Here is a 19,627-nt window from a genome sequence, read left to right as displayed (position 1 = left end):
TAGCCATTTTGAGCGTATCCTACAACCATTGAGCTCCAAGAAATCACATCTCTAATGCGTAGTATCTTGAAGACGAAGCAACATATTGAATTGAATAACATTTTGTGTAAATAGATAGAAGAGCATTTCTAATCCTTATTTTCGGGATCCAATCTGTTCCTATAGGAGTAGCCATGGATTTTTTTGTATCATTTCTTTACAATTATCAAGCTACACTAAAGATATTGATGGCGGGGAGGACACTTACTAAGGTTACGACATTCGGCTTCAAGCCCGGATCCAACATGTCAATGAAAATGCTTACGACATCACTAAACATAGTATATTGAGCAAGAGAAGAAAGAAACCCCACTATATGTAACTACATCTGCAGATATTGTATATTGTATGCTATCCTAAAAAACCGCTTTTGAGCATAGCTATAAATTAGAGCATTCCACTTTATTTTCTCTTGGGCTTGAGATTTTTAGCACTAGATGTTGGTATTCTCCTCTTATAGAATTGAAGGCATCACAAGTACACATAATTTGGTTATAAACTTGGTTAATAGTGAAAATGATTCATGTTTGTCGTCTTTACCGCTGGCCATGCATGACTTTATATTTGATGGGATTTGCTTGCTATGGTTTGAATAGATTTAATGATAGTTTTGGATATCTAAATAGGGCTAACAATATATTGTCAAAGTTAGAATCAGAACCCGCCCTTGACTTGCTTCAGCATGAGCTAGCAGCTTAAACGAATACCACAACTTCAATTATTGCAAGTAGCGAGCTTAGTGTGCATGATAGGAAATTAGCCGACGCTATTGAATAATAAAAACACACGTTTATGTTGCATTGTTGATTAATAAAGAGGTTTTGCCACATTGTTTGTAGGCATTGGAAATATATAAAGCTCAATAAGGAGATGATGATTCAGTTGAGGTTGTCCATTTAGGCGTCTTTTTAAAGTTGTATATAAGAATTGAGGAAACGAAAAAGCTTTAGAGCAGAATAAACTGTCTCAGAAGGTATTTAAGAATTGGGGATTGAGTGCTAATGTGTAGAAGTTGACGTTGTTAAGTTGGGGAGGTTTTATGACACAATTTGTATAATTCTTATTAGCAAAACACATGAGAAGAGTATGGCTAGAGTCTAGAGCTATGACACTTATTGTTATTTTAGAGCCCCTCTATAACCACAAAAAGTTTCGAGCTTCTAAGAAGTGTCTTACAAAAGGGTTTGATTTCTTTTGAGTGTTTACTTACAAGCTAAGGTTTTAATCATATTAAGATTTGTGCCGCGAGACATTGAACTAACCTAAAAAAAATAATTAAGTTAAAATTAAAAAATGGGTAACCTAATATCAAAGAATAATTAACTGAAAATCGGAAACTGAAAATTAATGGAAAATTGGAAACTGGATGCAAATGCATTGAACTATGTAACCTCAAAGAATAATTAACATAAAATCGTAAACTGGGTGGAATTGCAGTGAACCTCAAAAAATAATTAATGAGAAATTGGAAATTGTATGTAAATGCATTGAACTAACCTAAACTAACCTCAAATAATAATTAATGGGAAATCGAAAACTGGATGCAAATGCACTGAACTAACCTAATTAACAGGAAATCGGAAACTGAATGCAAATGCAACAAACTAACCTAAAAAAACAATTAACGGAAAATCAGAAACTGGATGCAACTGCATTGAACTAACCTAATTAATGAAAAATTGGAAACTTGATGCAAACGCAACAAACTAACCTCAGAAAACAATTAACGGGAAATCAAAAATTGTAAGCAAACTCATTGAACTAACGTCAAAGAATAATTAACAAAAAATCGAAAACTTGAAGCAACTATATTTAATTAATCTCGAAAAATAATTAACGGGAATTCGAAATCTATAAGCAAATGCATTGAATTAACCTCAAAAAATAATTAAAGGGAAATCAGAAACTGGATGTCATTGTATTAAACTAACCTGAAAATATTACTCACGGAAAATCAGAAATTGGATGCAACTGCATTGAACTAACTTCAAATAATATTTATCGGGCAATCCAAAACTTGATGCAAATGCATTTAACTAACCTCAAAAAATAATTAACGTGAAATCGGAAACTGAATGCAAATGCATTGAACTAATATCTAAAAATAATTAATTGGAAATCGGGTTCAATCTGGTCGCAAATGTATTGAACTAACCTCAAAGAATAATTAAAGGGAATCAGTAATTGGATGAAACTAACATTTTTTTTTTTTTTTTTTTGCATGGAACTAACCTCAAATAATAATTAACAATAAATCGAAAACTAGATGCAAATGCATTGAACCAATCACAAAGAATATAGAACGGGATATTCAAAACTGAATGTAACTGCGTTGAACCAACCTCAAATAATAAATAACGGAAAATCTAAAACTAGACGCAACTGCACTGAACTAAGCTCAAAAAATAATTAACGAAAAATTGGTTTGGATGTAAATGCATTGAACTAACCTCAAAGAATAATCAATGGAAAATCGAAAACTGGATGCAAGTGCATCAAACTAACCTCAAAGAAAGTTGAAAATTGAATGCAAATCCATTGAACTAAACTCGAATAATAATTTACAGGAAAACAAAAACTGGATCCAAATACATTGAATTAACCTCAAAAAATAATTAACGGGAAATCAAAAATTGGATGAAATTGCATGGAACTAACTTTTTTTTTTTCTTTGCATAGAACTAACCCCAAAGAATAATGCGTGAAATCGAACCTGGATACAAATGTATCGAACTAACCACAAATAGCAATTAACGAAAAATCGGAAACTGGATGCAAATGCATTGACCTAATCTCAAATAATAATTAATAAGACATCAGAAACAGAGTGTAAGTGTATTGAACTAACCTTAGATAATAATAATTAACCTATAAATCATGACTGTATGCAAATGCATTAAACTAACCTTAAAACGAGAAATCGGATACTAGATGCAAACACAACGAACTAACCTAAAATAATAATTAACCGGAAATAAAAACACGATATAAATGGAACGAACAAACCTCAAAAAATAATTAATGAGAAATCGGAATCGGGATACTAATGCGTTAAACTAACCACAAAGAATAATTAATTAATGGGAAATTGAAAACTGGATACAAATACATTGAATTAACCTCAAATAATAGTTAACGGGAAATCAAAAATTGGGTGCAAATTCTTTGAATTAACCCGAAAGAATAATTAAAGGAAATCCGGAAACTCAATGCAACTGCACTAAACTAACATAAAAAACAATTAACGGAAAATCGAAAACCGGATGCAAGTATGCAACTGCATTGAACTAATCTCAAAAAATAATCAATGGAAAATCTGAAACTAGATGCAATTGCGTTTAGCTAAACTCAAATAATAATCAACATGAAATCAGAAACTGTATGCAATTGGATTGACCTAACTCTTAAAGAATAACTAACGAGAAATCAAGAACTGGAAGAAATTGCATTAAACTAACCTAAAGAAAATCACCGGGAATTCTCAGAAATTAGATGCAAATGCATTAAATGAACTAACCCTATTTATTTATTTATTATTATTTTTTTGCATGGAACTAACCTCAAAGAATAGTTAATGTGAAGTCGAAAACTAGATGAAAATGCATCGAACTAATCTAAAAGAATAATTAACGTGAAATCGAAAACTGGAGGCAAATGCATTGAACTAACTGAAAATAATAATTAAAGAGAAATCGAAAACTGGATGCAACTGCATTGAACAAACTCAAAGTATAATTAAGGGGAAATTAGAATGGATGCAAATGCATTGAACTAACATCAATGAATAATTAATGGGAAATAAAAAAAAATTGGATACAATTGCGTTGAACTAACCTAAAAACATAGTTGTATTATATGTAGTTGGAATGTTCGACAAATATAATTTTGTATTTAAAATAGTGTTTATCATATATATCTATTTTCGTATGATTGGGAATGACTTGGTATTTAAGTAGCTTAAGTATGATCTTTGCCTTATTGGACATTCTAACAAAATTTTAATCAAACTTCTATTATGTAACAACAAATAGAAGTCGAAAGATTTTATTGAAGTTGTGCTCTATCTTTTTATAGAGCATGGGGTTTTCACGTTACTAGAAATTTGGATGTGTGATCAATATAACATTTATATATCTTATAACTGTGCATAGTTACAAATATTTTTCATAATAATTTAAGAATAATTTAATATAATGGCACCTGTTCGTAGGACGGGTTCGAAAGCTAGTATATATTATAGCTATACCCCCACCAATCTATTTTTTTTTAACACTCACGGAGACTCCAGTTTTTTCTAAACTCTATTACTAATTATGAAAAAAAAAAATATATATAAATAAAAAACCAATCCCATTTAGAGTTTCACAAAGTCTCTAACTTTTCCTAAATAATATAGCTAATTATGGGGAAAAAAAAATACAACAAACTAAATTGTTAAAAACAATAGTTTCAACTAAAAACGATTTTCCTAAAACCCTTATGCGACAAAGAATAGTTTCCATACTAATCACAGGTGAACTTTAACATAACAAAGTTTCTTTCTAGAAATTGTCAATGAAACTATGAAAGAACAAAGGAAAAAATAAATTTAGTTGCTTGAACATTTACTTTATGCATTTGTTAACCACACATGTAACTAGGAAAAAAAAAAAAAAAATAAACTAATCATAAAATAAGTAACAGTACAGGTGTACACCCAAAACAAATAAAATTGTATTGTATGCACTATATATATGGGCTTAACAAATAAAATTGGATCAATTTGATGTGCCATCCACTATGGGATTTAGATGTTTAGTCATAGTTAAGGATTTCAAAAACTACAATTCCGGCCACAATAATTCTGAATTTTATAATTTCTAATTTTAGCGGAATAACGAGATTCAATTAAAGCGAACGTTGGCTTAAATAAATTAGATAACTATTGATTTAGTTAAAGTGGATGTTGGGCTTAAATAAATTATATACCAAACCAAAACAAATTACATGTGAAAAATTAAATTATACAAAAAACAACATCACAAAAATTTAAAAAAAAAAAAAAAAAAAAAAAAAAAAAAACGGCAAACCAATAATGACAAATATTTTAAAATATATATAATATTACATGAAACTAACGTCAAAAAATAATTAACGAGAAACAGAAAACTAGATGCAAATGCATCGAACTAATCTCAAATAATATTTAACGGAAAATCAAAAATTGGATGTACATGCAAACATTAAACTAATATTAAAAAGTAATTAATGGACAATCAGAATATGGATACAACTACATTAAACTAACATCAAAGAATAATTAACGGAAAATCAAAACTTGGATGCAAATACATCAAACTAATATCAAAAAATAATTGTCGGAAATCGGAAAATGGATGCAAATGCATTGAACTAACCCTCAAAAATTAAATTAAAAGAAAATCGGAAACTGGATGCAAATGTATTGAACTAATCTAAAAAAATTAACTATAAATTGGAAACAGGATGCAAATGCGAGAAACTAATATTAAAAAATAGTTAACAAGAAATCGGAAACTGGATGCAACTACACTGAACTAATTTCAAAAAATAAATTGGATGCAAAGTATTGAACTAACCTCAAGAAATAATTAACGGAAAATCGAAAACTAGATGCAAATTTATTGAACTAACCTCAAACAATAATTAATGGGAAATCAGAAACTAGATGTAAATGCAACCTCATCAAATAATAAACGAGAAATCGAAAACTGGATGCAAATGTATTAAACTAATATCAAATAATGATTAACGGAAAATCGAAAACTGGATGCAAATGTATTGAACTGACCTCGAAGAGCAATTAATAGGAAATTGAAAATTATATGCAAATGAATTGTACTAACTGCAAAGAATAATTAACAAGAAATCGGAAACTTGATGTAACTATATTGAACTAACCTCAAAAAATAAATAATAGAAAATCAGAAACTTGATGCAAATGCATTGAATTAACCTCAAAATATAGTTGTGTTATATGTTGTGGGAATGTCTCGATAAGTATAGTTTTGCATTTAAAACGGTGTTTATCTTATCTTTTTTCTTATGATTGGGAACACCTTGCTATTCAAGTAGCTTCAATATGAACTTCGTCTTATTAGACAATCTCACAAAACTTCAATCAAACTTCTATTATTAAACAACAAAATGAAATTGAAGGGTTTTATCAATTGTGAGTTATTTTTTTTTAATAGAGAGTACGTGGGGTTTTCATGTTATAAGAAATTTGGATGAGTGATCAATACAATATTTGTGTTTCGATCAAATATGATCAAAACACTAAGTGTTGATGAAAGAGACAAAGAATGTAGAAAAGTAATTAGAAAAATAATGGTGATCGGGAGAATGATGAGACTGTACCTTGCGGTTGTCTACTTACCCAAATTATCAATGGGATCAAGTCTCAAGAACGTAGTTCTTTATGAGAAATAATTTAGTATTTTATATAGGAGTAGAGATTTCTTGTAGCTCAAGTAATTGTAATTGTAATTGAATATAACTCTCAACTGATAATTATCTCTTTGATAAGAAACGAATCTGGACATAAATTAATGTATGTAAGTGGCAAACCATGTGGCTAATGTTCAGCCTTAGACACATGAGTTAATAGGCCTGTACATTGATCCATAGTATTGCAAATTGGGCTTTAGCCCTGTCGATTAAACGAATAAAGTAGAGACTCCTACTAATGGACGTTTGCTACGTAGGTGGGGGTTGAAACAATTTGTATATAATAGTTCTGCATATATAGTTGCATATATTTTTCAGAATAATTAATATGACGGGACCCGTTCATAGATAATCTTCGAAGATCCCATATAGTGAGTCAGGTATAATTTAAATAATAATTAATAGGAAATCGGGAACTAAATAATCTTTGATGATCTCATATAGTAAATCAAGCATAATTTATTTTTATGTCATGTTTGCAATTAAGGACGCTACAGATGGATCAGTAGAAAGTTGGTATTACACACCACATTGGATAATTAAAAGGAAATTGAAAACTGGATTCAAATACATTTAACTGAGCTCAAAGAGTAATTAACGAGAAATCGGAAATTTTATGCATATACGATAAACTAAACTCAAAAAATAATTAAGTAGAAATCGAAAACTGTTGCAACTGCATTAAACTAATGCCAGATAATAACTAACGGAAAATTAGAAATTGGATATGATGCAAATCCTTGAAAAATATTTAAAGGGAAATCGGAAACGGTATGCAAAAATGCATCAAACAAACCTCACATAATAATTAATGGGGAATCGGAAACTAGATGCAAATACATTGAACTAACCTCAAAAAATAATTAACAGAAAATAAAAAACTGAATGCAATTTTATTGAACTAACCTCATAGAATAATTGGCGGAAAATAAGAAACTAGATGCAAATGCATTGAAATAACTTCAAAAAATAGTTAACGAGAAATCAGAAACCGAATGAAATTGCATCGAACTAACCTCAAAACATAAATAATTAGAAATCATAAACTAGATGCAGATGTATTGAACTAACCTCAAAGAGTTATTAATGAGAAATCGAAAACTGATGCAAATGCAATGAACTAATCTAAAGACTAATTAATGAAACATCGAAAAATAGATGCAACTGCATTGAACTAATATAACCTCAATGAATGAATAATTAACAGAAAATCATAAATTTGAAACAACTGCATTGAACAAACCTCAAAAAATAATTAATGAGAAATCGAAAACTTGCTGCAAATGCATTGAACTAACCAATTAACGGAAAATCGAAAATGGATGCAACTGCATTGAACTAACCTCAAATAATAATTAACGGAAAATCAGAAACTGGATACAACTGCATTAAACTAAAATCATAGATTAACTAATAGGCGGGGAAATCATAAATTGGATGCAATATCCTTGATGAATATTTAACAGAAAATCGGAAACTGGATTCAAATGCATTGAAATAACCTCAAAGAATAGTTAACTGGAAATCGGAAACCAGATGTAACTGCATCGAACTACCCTCAAAGCATAAATAACCGGAAATTAGAAGCTAGATGCGAACTAATCTCAAAAAATAATTAACGGGAAATCAGAAACTGGATGCAGATCTATTGAACTAACCTCAAAGAATAATTAACAGAAAATTGGAACTGAATGCAAATGCAATGAACTAATCTCAAAGAGTAATTAACAAAACATTGAAAACTATATGCAACTGTACTGAATTAACCTTAATGAATAATTAACGGAAAATCAGAAACTTGATACAACTACATTGAATTAACCTCAAAGAATAATTAATGGAAAATCGAAAACTAGATGCAACTATTGAACTAACCTCAAATAATAATTAATGTAAAATCGGAAACTTGATACAAATGCATTGAACTAACCCCGAAACATAGTTGTATTATATGTAAGGAGAATATAATGTCTCGACAAGTATAGTTTTGCATTTTAAGTAGTGTTTATTATAATTTTTTTTATTATGATTGGGAATGTCTTGCTATTCAAGTAGCTTCAATATCATCTTCGCCACATTGGGCATTCTTACAAAATTTCAATTAATCTTCTATTATTAAATCTAACAACAAAAATAAATCGATGAATTTTATCAAGGTTTGATGCTTTCTTTTTATAGAGAGTGGAGCAAGAAATTTGAATGAGTGATTAATATAATTTTTCTATCTTATAATTCTGCATAGTTGCTAATATTTTTTAAAATAATTTAATATAACGACACCCGTTCGTGGGACGGGTTTGAAATCTAGTGAGACTGGTGGCATATTCCAACAATTGTTATTGAGCAAGCAAACAAAATCAACAAAAGCATTATCGAAAATTTCATACCTTCTTTGGGTTGAGCAGATAATCATACAACGTTGGGTCTTCCCATTTTATCGCCATGTTTTTATTTGGAGGCCATGTTTTTATTTGGAGCAGAGTACGAGTAAACCAGGAGTTGTACCTGACTGTCTTTTCCAAAAAGACCATGCAGATTTGGTCCTGTATTAAAGAAAAAGGATTACATACATGAAAGCGAAAATGTGGCGACTGATATAGCTAGTATGTGTGTTAAAATATACCTACAAGGATCTAAAACACTAAGGAAACCACTAAAATATGGTATTTAGAATTCAGCCAATTCCAAGCTTTTGTTGAATTAAAGATTCAGAAGAAACTAAAGCTTACTGATACAATGCGCCAACATGGGATTAGAATCTGAGTGCAATTAATGTAAGGATAGTGAAAATGGCCAAGAAGCAGAAGGGGTTTAAAATCGTCTTTCTGATTGAAGATACGCGGAGATGAGTCTTTGTTTCCTTAAAAAACACATATTGAGCAACATGAAAGCTAAGGCTTAATTTACTTTGTTTAAATAATTGTGTAAATTCCACAATATACTAAACTTTACTCTATCTAAACCAAGAAACTCAATGTTGTTTCTGAATGCTAAAAGATTGCTGCCATTGAGGGTAATTCCAAGCCAAATTCTGTCCCAGCCTTGAGCAAAGGCAATTTCCCCTACCTGTACTACTATTCAACAGAAAATGAGGACATCGCACTTACTAAATGACACAAACCAATGCTTGCAATTGTTTGACAAGCGTAGATCCTTTGTTATTCCTTCTAGCCAACACTTACAACACAGAAAAGCAATACCTTGTTAATTTTTCTACTGTGGTCTGTGGTCAACTAAGAGACATCCCAAGGCCGCAGCACTTGGCTGGAAGATATTGCTGGGTGGTCTACACAAATGAACTGAAGAGAAAGGGATTTATACTTGCTTCTGAATGTTGTCAATGCAACAAGTGGGAAGAAACGTAACATCACCTGTTTTATGATTGTTCTATGGCTCAGAAGTTCTGGGGCATTGTCACTGAAATGGTTCTGTGATAACAAGCAAATATTTCTATGATGGACATGAATCTACTTCTACAGACACAGAAGTTCCCTAACAAAAAACGTGTGGAAGGCTTGTGCAGTCACTGGGGGGGGGGGGGGGGGATATATTGTTGAAGGGGCTGCCAAAGCTATAGAGCAAGGATGAAATATCTTTGGATAGAAACAGATACGATCAAATGTTTTTCAGCCGCAGCAGTAAAAGCCTAATTGCACCGCCAATTGTTGAAACTGACTCAATTGTTCAATTCAGGCCACAATTTTTCTTTACACAACAAACAATGACTCAAATGACAAAGCAAAGAACTACTCAACTTACATTAATATCATCAATATTACAAAAGTTGAGCTAAAATGTAGAAACCAATATTTAAAACAAGTCAAGCATCAAAGAAAACAGTCGACTGGAAAAAACAAAAGGGTAGTAAAAGTGTAAAACTGAACCTTGTTTGTGAGGATCTCCTTTTGCAATCTTTTGTCTAGAATATTTTCTCCCCTAAAATCACATCACCTGGAGGTGCTTCTTTAAATGTCGCCATAAAAATGCAAACAAATGAGACAAAAGAGAGGGAGGCTTTTAGAAGATGAAGGGATTTTTCTGCAAGGAAAATGGAGAGAAAACTTGCTGCCAAAGTCTTAAGTGGTTTTTCACAGGTGTCATTTGTCATGTCCAAGAGTCATCAACTCCAAACGGATTCATATGGAATGGGCGAATGGCATTCCTTCCTCGACTTCTTTTTGATTCATCCAGATGCTGTCCACGTGTGTGTGTTGATTCCATTCTTACAAAAAAAGGACCCAAGTAGCCTGTTGAATTGCTAGACTCTGCTTCATTTAAATATTGAATTGCTTCCATTGGAATCTTCATCTAAATCATCCACCTCTTCATCTTCTTCGGTCGTATTTTTCTTGGGAAATTCTGCACCGAAGTAGAGTTATGATCGTAAGGCTCTTTACTTTTTCTCCCATTGTAAATAGAATGAAAAATAAATGAAGGAGAAAAAAAATGTTTTAGGAGTTTACCAGCAAGCGGGTCTTGATTCTTTCATCTGCTCACTCCAGCCCTTCGAACCACTTCCAGTCCGTTTTGAACTTCCTTAGTTTGGGTGCACTGTCGGTATCCAGAGGGAGTCTCTTCAATTTTTCACACTGTTCCACCCTTAGTATTTCCAAAGAAGGCCAATCAAAAACAAACGAGTCTCGTTCGGTGAATCTTGATAGTTTTGGTAAATCTTTAATAGACAGAGCTTCTAGAAGAGGGAGAATGGCCTTGTCTTCATCTGCATTGTTGTCACCTGGAAATAATATTTCCAGATTATCGCAATGACATACATCGATCCTATTTAACCCTGAGAGAGGAATAGGCACTTCAGTCGATTGCAATGTTGAATCTCAATACTTCTTAAATCAGGGAAAATTGGAGATGATGGCAAATGAGTGATATTTGACTGGGTAGACGCAGTATGAACCAATTCATCTTCTCCCTCTAACTGAATGATATTTTGCAATGCCCAACACCACGTTACCCTAAGATACTCAATCTTCTGCAGGCTCACGATCAAATTGCTAGGTATCAGAGTAATTACTTCGTTGCAGTGACCTACTACGAATTTCTTTGAGTTATGTGAAATTGTTTCATCCAGTATGGACTCAAAGTTTTTGTCAGATTGGTAAGAATCTCGTTCATCGGGATCCACCTCCTACATATTCATCAGTATGAAGTATTAATCCGTATCGAACTCACGAGGTCGCTTTTAAGTCACCCAAAACACCAGTGTCACCCTCTCCTTTGTCTGACCGCACTCCGAAATAACCCTTCTTTTGTGACTGACCTACCCTTCTATTTTCCCCCCTATTTTCGCCTCCAATCTTCCAATCTCTCCTCCATCAAACCTGTTCTCACAATCTATCTTGAAAAAAACGCCTAAAAATCTTTTAAACGACACATATTATATTTTCTTAAGATATTTCTCGCTCTGGGATTATTATATTTCTCTCTCTCGGATTCACTCACAGATTATTAAGAAGCTTCACGAATCAGGACTCAGGCATCAATCAATTGAGGCTCAAAATTCTTTATTCAGAAATCATCAATCTTGATTGGTCGAATTTGCTGTGGGTAAGTAATTACTTTCTCTTATTGGATGTAATTAGTGGAACTCTCCTTTTATTCTTTAGTGTCATATTTATTAAGCATTTTGTACTTGGTGTTGAACTTGGAGTTAGACTTGGTTTTTGTCCTTTGGAACTTTATGGAAACAAGTACTTTTTTTTTCACGAATTTCTCTGCTGATAATCTGATATATAGGACTTGTAACCAGTAGTATATTGGGTTAGAAGGTTGAACAGGGTTTCTCTTCTCAAATGGTTTAAGGCAGAGCAGTGAATTAACTGGAAACTTGGTTGCCTCATCTATTGGAACTCTGGAAGTGACTCTTAGTATATTTTATAATTATTTTTGTTAATTTGTTGAACCATTGAACAAAAGGAAAAAACTATATAAGTTGTGGAATTTGTTTGCCATAATTTGGACTCATTCTGTCAAATTAAAAAAGGCAGTGACTTCTTGTTATCTCGTATATAAAGACGTCCATGTGCTTGGTATCTGGTTGTATTTCCGCAATTTTAATTCAAATCTATTCTATTCTAGGTCAATTTGTAAATCACAGACTAAGTGGGGCATTGTGTTGGGGTTGTTGAGTTATATTGAGCTTTCAATTTTCATTGGTTTCGTCGTTGGATTTGTGTTTGTTGAAATGTGTTTGGTTGGGTGTTTATTTGTGTACTTTTTTGTGCAGAAACCGACTATGTTTTACTACACTCACACCCCACTGCAATGCAGTATACTAGTAAGAATGAGACGAGTGGAGTAAAAAGTTAGAAATACAACCACAAAAAAAGTTACCGGAAAAAAGGTTTGGAATAAGCGGGTTTTGATTCTATCGTCTGCGCACTCCAGCCGTTTGAACCACTTCAGGTCGATGTCAAACTGTTTCAGTTTGGGTACACTGTTGGTATCTAACGGGAGCCTCCTCAAATGCACACAATCCTTCACCGTTATGTGTTCCAACGAGGGCCAACTGACTACAAATGAATCTCGTTCGCTGAACCTCCAAAGATTTGGTAAGAAGCCAAGATGTATAAACTTGAAAAGAGGTTGAGTTACCTTGTATCTACCTCCTTCTCCGTCTTTCACTTTCATTGGTACGAGGCACTTCAATGTGTAGCAATACTGAATGATCAAACATTTTAAGTGAAGGAAAGCTGGAGATGGTGGCAAGTTAGGAGATTGAGTCCTGATATCCTCCCCTGCTGTGTCATAATCGCCTTCAAGCTGAATGATGGTTTTCAAATTAAAACAAAATTTTGGGCGAAGTTGTTCAAGATTCTGCAACCTTCCGAGTAAATCGCGAGTTATGAGCTCAATCAGTTTATAGGAATTTCGCACAGATAAGACCTTTAGTTTATGGAAAGTTCCCAAGCTATGCATGAAACGAAGCTTTAGTACCTCCAAATTGCAAAATGCATCGTCTGGAGCCTTTTCTACCGTACTTGTGCTCATTAGATATTTAGATATTTCATTTCATTACACCATTCAAGATCAAGACGCTTCAAGTGGTAATTCAGTCCAAGATCAAGAATGCAGTTTAATCCAATGAGCAGTTGAAGTTGAAGGGAGTTGAAGGAACAAACTCCTCTCGAATTTATCACTACCGCTGTCGAATTTGTTAGGACTTCAATAGAGATCAGGAGACACCACAACTTTAAATCTTCTCAAGTTTTCAAATGAGGTAAGATTGTTTTGGGGTGGAGGTTTCAAAATGATTTCCACAGAAGTCAAGCGAGGCAGACACGCTACCTCTGACAAAGTGACGGTTCTGGGTTTATCAATGGCATACAACTCTTCTAATCGAAACATCCCTGATATGATTTTGGGTCAGACTTTTTCATAGATTTGGGTTTGTGACAAGTCTAGCAACTTTAGACTGGTCAATTTCCCCATTTCTTCTGGAAATCCCTGGATTCGATAGTAGCGGATAGAAAGTACCTCAAAGTCTCTCCAGTTTCTCAATCGAAGAGACATCGACAAATTTAGGAAAACCATCCATACAAAGCGTACGGAGGTTTGTGAGGGTTGAGATTGATGATGGAAGTGAATGAATGTATGTTCTACTGACGTCTAGTGTCAAAAGGCTTTTCATTTCTTTAAAAAGTTCATGAGGGATTTTCATTTTACAGCTATGCAACAACAAGGTTAGGAGTTGTGGAGCCTTAATGTGATCAGGAAGACCGCACCTGATTGTGGTATCCATTAATGACAAGCGCTTGCATTTCTCCAATTCTATATCTGGCCGTCCTACAAATCTCATTACAGCTTTCACAATGAACTCATTGCCTTCTTCCGACGCAATTGATATCGCCACATCGCGGACAACATCATGCATCATTATGTCACCATCCTCATTCTTTATCAACAAACACGAAGATATGTGCAACCTTTTTCTAGCTTCCTCCAAGTTATCAACATCTTTAAGTATTCTTTCTCCCATCACATAACAAAACAATGCATTGATTTTGATCTCAAAATCCTCAGGGAACAAGCAACTAAGCAAGAAGCATAGTTTGGTGCTGTCATTTTGTAAAAACTTGTAGCTCAACCTTATGGAAGCTGTGACGGGACTCATGCGATCAAAATAGATCGATTTCTGCAGCTGTTTAAGTGTATCAGCAAAAACAATGTCACCTTTGTTTGCTAAGGCCCTTCCTAAGGTAACAATTGCTAAGGGCAAACCCTTACATTCCCTTACAATGTCTCTAGCATATGTTTGGTGAGTAGAAGAATTGACCACATCACCTGCTTTCTGCTGAAATAGACTCCGGGAGTCCGGTTCTGATAACACTGCCACTTGAATCTTTAGATCCGCTGCCATTTCATCACACGTGCCTTGGTGTCTTGTAGTGAAAACAACCTTGCAACTTCTTTTGTTGTTTCCACATGGTATTCCTACTTTGGCTAGATCCAGTCCCCACCATATATCATCCAAGACGATAAGGGTCTTGTTATTTGTGTTTAGCCTCCGAAACACCAATAAATTTCAGGTTCAATCTCATTGCAATGCCGCGTTGGATCTTTTCCAAGATAGGATTTTCCGACACGGAAACAGTAACAACCTCTTGGAAGAGTTTAGCCTCTTTTACTTGCTGCGCTATTTCTTGCATCAACATGGTCTTTCCGACCCCTGGCATCCCATATATCCCGACTAAGCTGATTTCATCATTTTTCAGTGCTGCAATGGCTTTCTTTGTAGTGGATTCTCTCTATGCAAAAGCACCAAAATCTCCAGCAGAGACGAGCTCGAAGTTCTGAAAAGGCAAGGGGTCTGCCACAATATCACCAGGCTTACTCTTCTCATCCAAGACTTCTTTGATATCGTTATTTTTCTTTTCAGCTTATCTACCTATACTAAAACGAGAACAAGTGCACCACCCTCTGAACCACTTACTAATATCTCCAGCTTCAGTTTTTAATTGCGTGGCCTCGGTCAAGAGTACTTGCTGCCTTCTTTTGCGAAGCCCGTACCGTTTCTCTAATCATTTCATTGTTGTTCTCAGCTATAGCGATCAGCCTTTCAACATTGGTCATCTTTGCTCAGTAGTTCAATATTATCTTTTAGATCATTGACATTTCTTCTAAAATGAAATAGGTAACCAATCTCACGTTCGAGATGAGTAAATAAAGACCTAGTAGCTTCTCCAGTTATGATTATGACGATGAGTTATGATTTGTGGTTATGATTAAAAATAGAGAGTGCGATGATGATGAGTTATGATTTGTGGTTATGATTAAAAATAGAGAGTGCGGAGTGGAATTTTTTGGGAATTTTTTGGGAAGATGAGTTTATTGGTTACTTGCTTGAATGCTTTGTATGAGTGGAAGTCGATGTCAAGTCAACAATGCATATCCCAAAGTGTGGGCTCATGCGAAAACAAAATTTGTGGCCTTAAATGAAGAAAATAAAACACTCGTGGCATTGTAAAAGTATCATAATACCATGTATCACAATTATACAAACCGTGCTATACATCGGTTTTCTTAAGTCTCACCCGCCCCTCTAGATGGATAGTTAATATAGTTTTTTTGGATTATAATTGTAAATCGTAATTATAATTATATAGAAAAGACTCATCTATTTATTTTTTTAAAACAAAATGAAAGATAATTATGTTATTTAAGTGATATTAAAGGGGTTATTTTAAATTATCAATAATAAAATAGGACTTGTTTTAATTTCAATGTGGGAAATGGGAGTAATTATTTAATTTAAGTGACATTAGATAGGTGTTTCTAAATTATTAATACAAAAAAGACTTTATTCAAATTATATTAATAAAAGTGGGGATTATTCTAAATTTAGTGAGGGATAAATTTAATGAGGGAGGTGTTTCTAAATTAAGCAAATAAGGAGATCTAAATTAGCCTACTCGATAGTGGGGAGGGGTTTCTTAAAACCCGGCTATCATATAGTGTAGAGATGCACACTCTACCCAAGGGCGTGAGCAATGGGCTGGGTCGGGCTAGTCTGACTCTAAATATTTAAAATCCTTCATATATTAAGGTCGGGTCGGCCCAAGTCAGTAAAGAGTCGGGTCAGGCCACGTTACAAGTCTAAATCTCAAATCTTTACTCTATCCTAATCCATCTCTAAAAGTTTTAAGACCGGACTTTAAGGTCGAGCCTATATATTTTCTTCTTTTTACTATATCTTTTTATTACATCAATTTTAAAACTCATTTATATTACAAAAATGTACAAAGATCTACACACTCAAAGTCCCACAATCTAGTAATAATCTTAGATAAGTCCAACAATTTAAAATGCACATCCACAATCTAATAAATTCAAATACATCGAGAGTTCGGAATTTGTTTTTCCTTGTACTCAAACATCACCAACATTACATTTAACATTGAAAAGCACATAGACAAATAAGAGTTGGGAATGAGCTTTTACTGACATCAACCAATTCTTTCTTGTACTTACAGCAGAGCGATCTACCTGCCAAAGACACATATCGATAATTAATATTGTATCAAAGAGGGGAAATATTCAGTTTTGATATTTGACTCATCCAAGACAGTTACCTGAGTTCTCTGAAGGGAAATATTCAGGATGCTGAGTTCTACCCAGATGTAAAATAAAACAAAGAAAAAATATATATATAGTTTGTGAATCATTTTTACTCAAAAATGAGAATTTTGGAAACAGCAAGTCGTAAAGTGATTAATACATACGGGCATATGGCTGGAGCACGGTAAATGAGAAAAATGTAAAATTTGTTTGGATGACACTTCTTTCATGTACAGCAACAAGTGGACAATGGTGTGATTGTGTTACGAGTCTTACGACTTGCTATATAAAAGTTCATGGGAAAGAAATGATCCAGCCAATTGTTAATGATGGCGTTTACAGAGAATTAGCAATCTACTATGCAACAAGATAAGCTAGGAAAACTTTGGTTGATTACTTTGTTGCTGTAACTAATTAGCAACTAAACTAGTAAAGTAATTCTGACGACCTAATGTTATAACTGTCTTGAGTGGCAATATACTTCATTCACCTAGAACTCGGATGACAGTTTCAGGTGCGTGTGGGTTATTTCAGAAGCAATAAAGTGTATGAAATATTCAGCTAGAACTACAAGGTATTGTTAGAGAAAAGTATACCATATGACAGATCTATATACAAACCTACCAATGGGTAAAAGCTGTAAATCTGAGTACTAAAGTGAATAATTCTATTTGATTTCCTGGTCAATTTTCTAAGTGCAATATCATGGGAATTTACTACCACTGTGCATGTAATGTGAGTGCTAAAGTGAATACTATGTAGTGCCAATGGACTTTCTAAGTTCAATTCACATGTATATAACTTCTATAACTTTGTCTTCATGGTGAGTTCAAGAATAATATAAGTTGAATATACAAGTAGGATTTTACTATACTGTGAAGCAAGACAACCTATCCAAGTAAAACAGACTTGCAAAATTTATGCAACATATTTTAAGAATGATCAAAGATTGAACAAAACCAGAGCTTAACAATGTTGCACTTAGACGATATCAAAACTGAATATTTCCCCTCAACCAACAAATATTTGACTCATCCAAGATAGTTACCTGTCTAACACAACACCATTAAAACTGAATATAAGTTTCAACGCATTTCTAAAGTGTCGATTATCCCTTCTGTATCTTCTACACTTTGTCCACTTTCTTTATGAACGAGATGATTTTTTTTTGGTAAAGAACGAGATGAATTGGTATAACATTAATGAGTGCAAAATACAGCCAAAGTGCCTCATAACAAAATTTAACCTTTAAACATACCATAATCAAGTCTGCATAGCAAGCGAGTGAATCTTCAGAAATTCCTCCACCAAAATAGTCTTGCAAACTTACAAAAAAGACAAAAGACCAATATATAGTTCCATTACTTTGTACCAGATGTATGAACATAAACGATATAAGAATTAAATGAGATGAATCATGAATAAAATAAATAGAAATTCTTACAGGAGTATTAATTGCTCACCTCCAAAATAATATCAAGGAAGTAGGTGAATATTCATAATTCCTCCACCACCAAAACAGAGTCACAAAAAGAGAGAGAACCTTGTGAGATTGCTACAAAATAAATAAGTTCCAACTCCAAAAGATTCTCCTACTCAAAAAAGGACCGCTGCACATACAAAATTACAGGTCCTAATCTTCCATTAATATGTGTGCCTCGAAGTCTTCCAAATCTTCGTCTTGTAACACTTCCTCAGCTTGAAACCAGTCTTTTAAACAAATTAACGCCTCAACTGTTTCAGGTAACAAAAAACTTTGACATTTTCTCACGACACGTTCACTTGCACTGAATGCTGATTCAAACGGTACAGTAGATACCGGTATAGTTAATAAATCACGTGCCATTGCAGCAAGAACAGGATACACAGTTCCTTAGGTCTTCCACCATTCCATAACATCAAATGATTCACTAGAATCAACGATAGTCGGTTGGTCTAAGTAACGCTGCAAATCAGATTTGCATGTCTTAACAGCCAACTCCCTACGCTTTGATAACAAGGCAAAGACCGTGTTATCATCTCCAACAGAACTGGTAGTTGCTTCAGTCACAACACTCCCATCTTGATTCATCTTTCGTGAATACTCCTCAAAGAGTTCATACAACGTAACTCTATAATCCTTCAGTTTTGGATTCTCTTTAGGAATAGGATTAGCTTCGGTAACAGGAGGGGCAACATAGTCATAATTAAGGTCCAAGCACAACTCTAAGACTGTGAGCTTATAACGAGGGTCCATGCAAGAAGCTAAGCCAAGAACCTCTGGAATGTCCTTCCAATATTTGTCATACTTCAATTTTATGCTTTCACACAGATTCCTAAAGCTAGGTTCCTGTTCATACATTTTCAAAAGCATTGCAATCTTAGTCAGCTGAAAGCAAAAAACACTAGAGGTGACATATTTCATCCCAGAAAATAGCTTAGTCGACTCATAAAATGGTTTCAAAAAGTCTCAGCTCGAATGATAGCTGCATTATGCCAATCAGCATCAGAAGGTATATTCATAAAATCTGAATCATAAAAAAACAATTAGAATACACCCTTGTATGGTGCA

General features: G+C 33.6%; 1 long non-coding RNA gene and 1 pseudogene across 2 annotated transcripts; both read right to left on the bottom strand.

Moving 5' to 3' along the window:
- Positions 1 to 10,772: 10,772 nt before the first annotated feature.
- LOC147476361 (putative disease resistance protein At1g61300) lies at positions 10,773 to 15,591 on the bottom strand (annotated as a pseudogene). Its single transcript, XR_015209764.1, has 5 exons — positions 15,529 to 15,591; positions 13,891 to 15,266; positions 12,853 to 13,512; positions 10,971 to 11,647; positions 10,773 to 10,866 (listed from the first exon to the last, which is right to left on the bottom strand). The product of XR_015209764.1 is annotated as a putative disease resistance protein At1g61300 (transcript).
- A 1,180-nt stretch (positions 15,592 to 16,771) lies between these two features.
- LOC147476360 (uncharacterized) lies at positions 16,772 to 18,616 on the bottom strand. Its single transcript, XR_015209447.1, has 3 exons — positions 18,540 to 18,616; positions 18,335 to 18,401; positions 16,772 to 17,004 (listed from the first exon to the last, which is right to left on the bottom strand). It is a non-coding gene; the product is annotated as an uncharacterized LOC147476360 (long non-coding RNA).
- Positions 18,617 to 19,627: the final 1,011 nt, after the last annotated feature.

The sequence above is a fragment of the Coptis chinensis genome, chromosome 9, assembly GCF_015680905.1.
Source record: "Coptis chinensis isolate HL-2020 chromosome 9, ASM1568090v1, whole genome shotgun sequence".
Classification (NCBI taxonomy): Eukaryota; Viridiplantae; Streptophyta; class Magnoliopsida; order Ranunculales; family Ranunculaceae; genus Coptis; species Coptis chinensis.
Note: the sequence above shows the minus strand (reverse complement) of the source record. Positions and strands in the feature narration are given on the sequence as shown.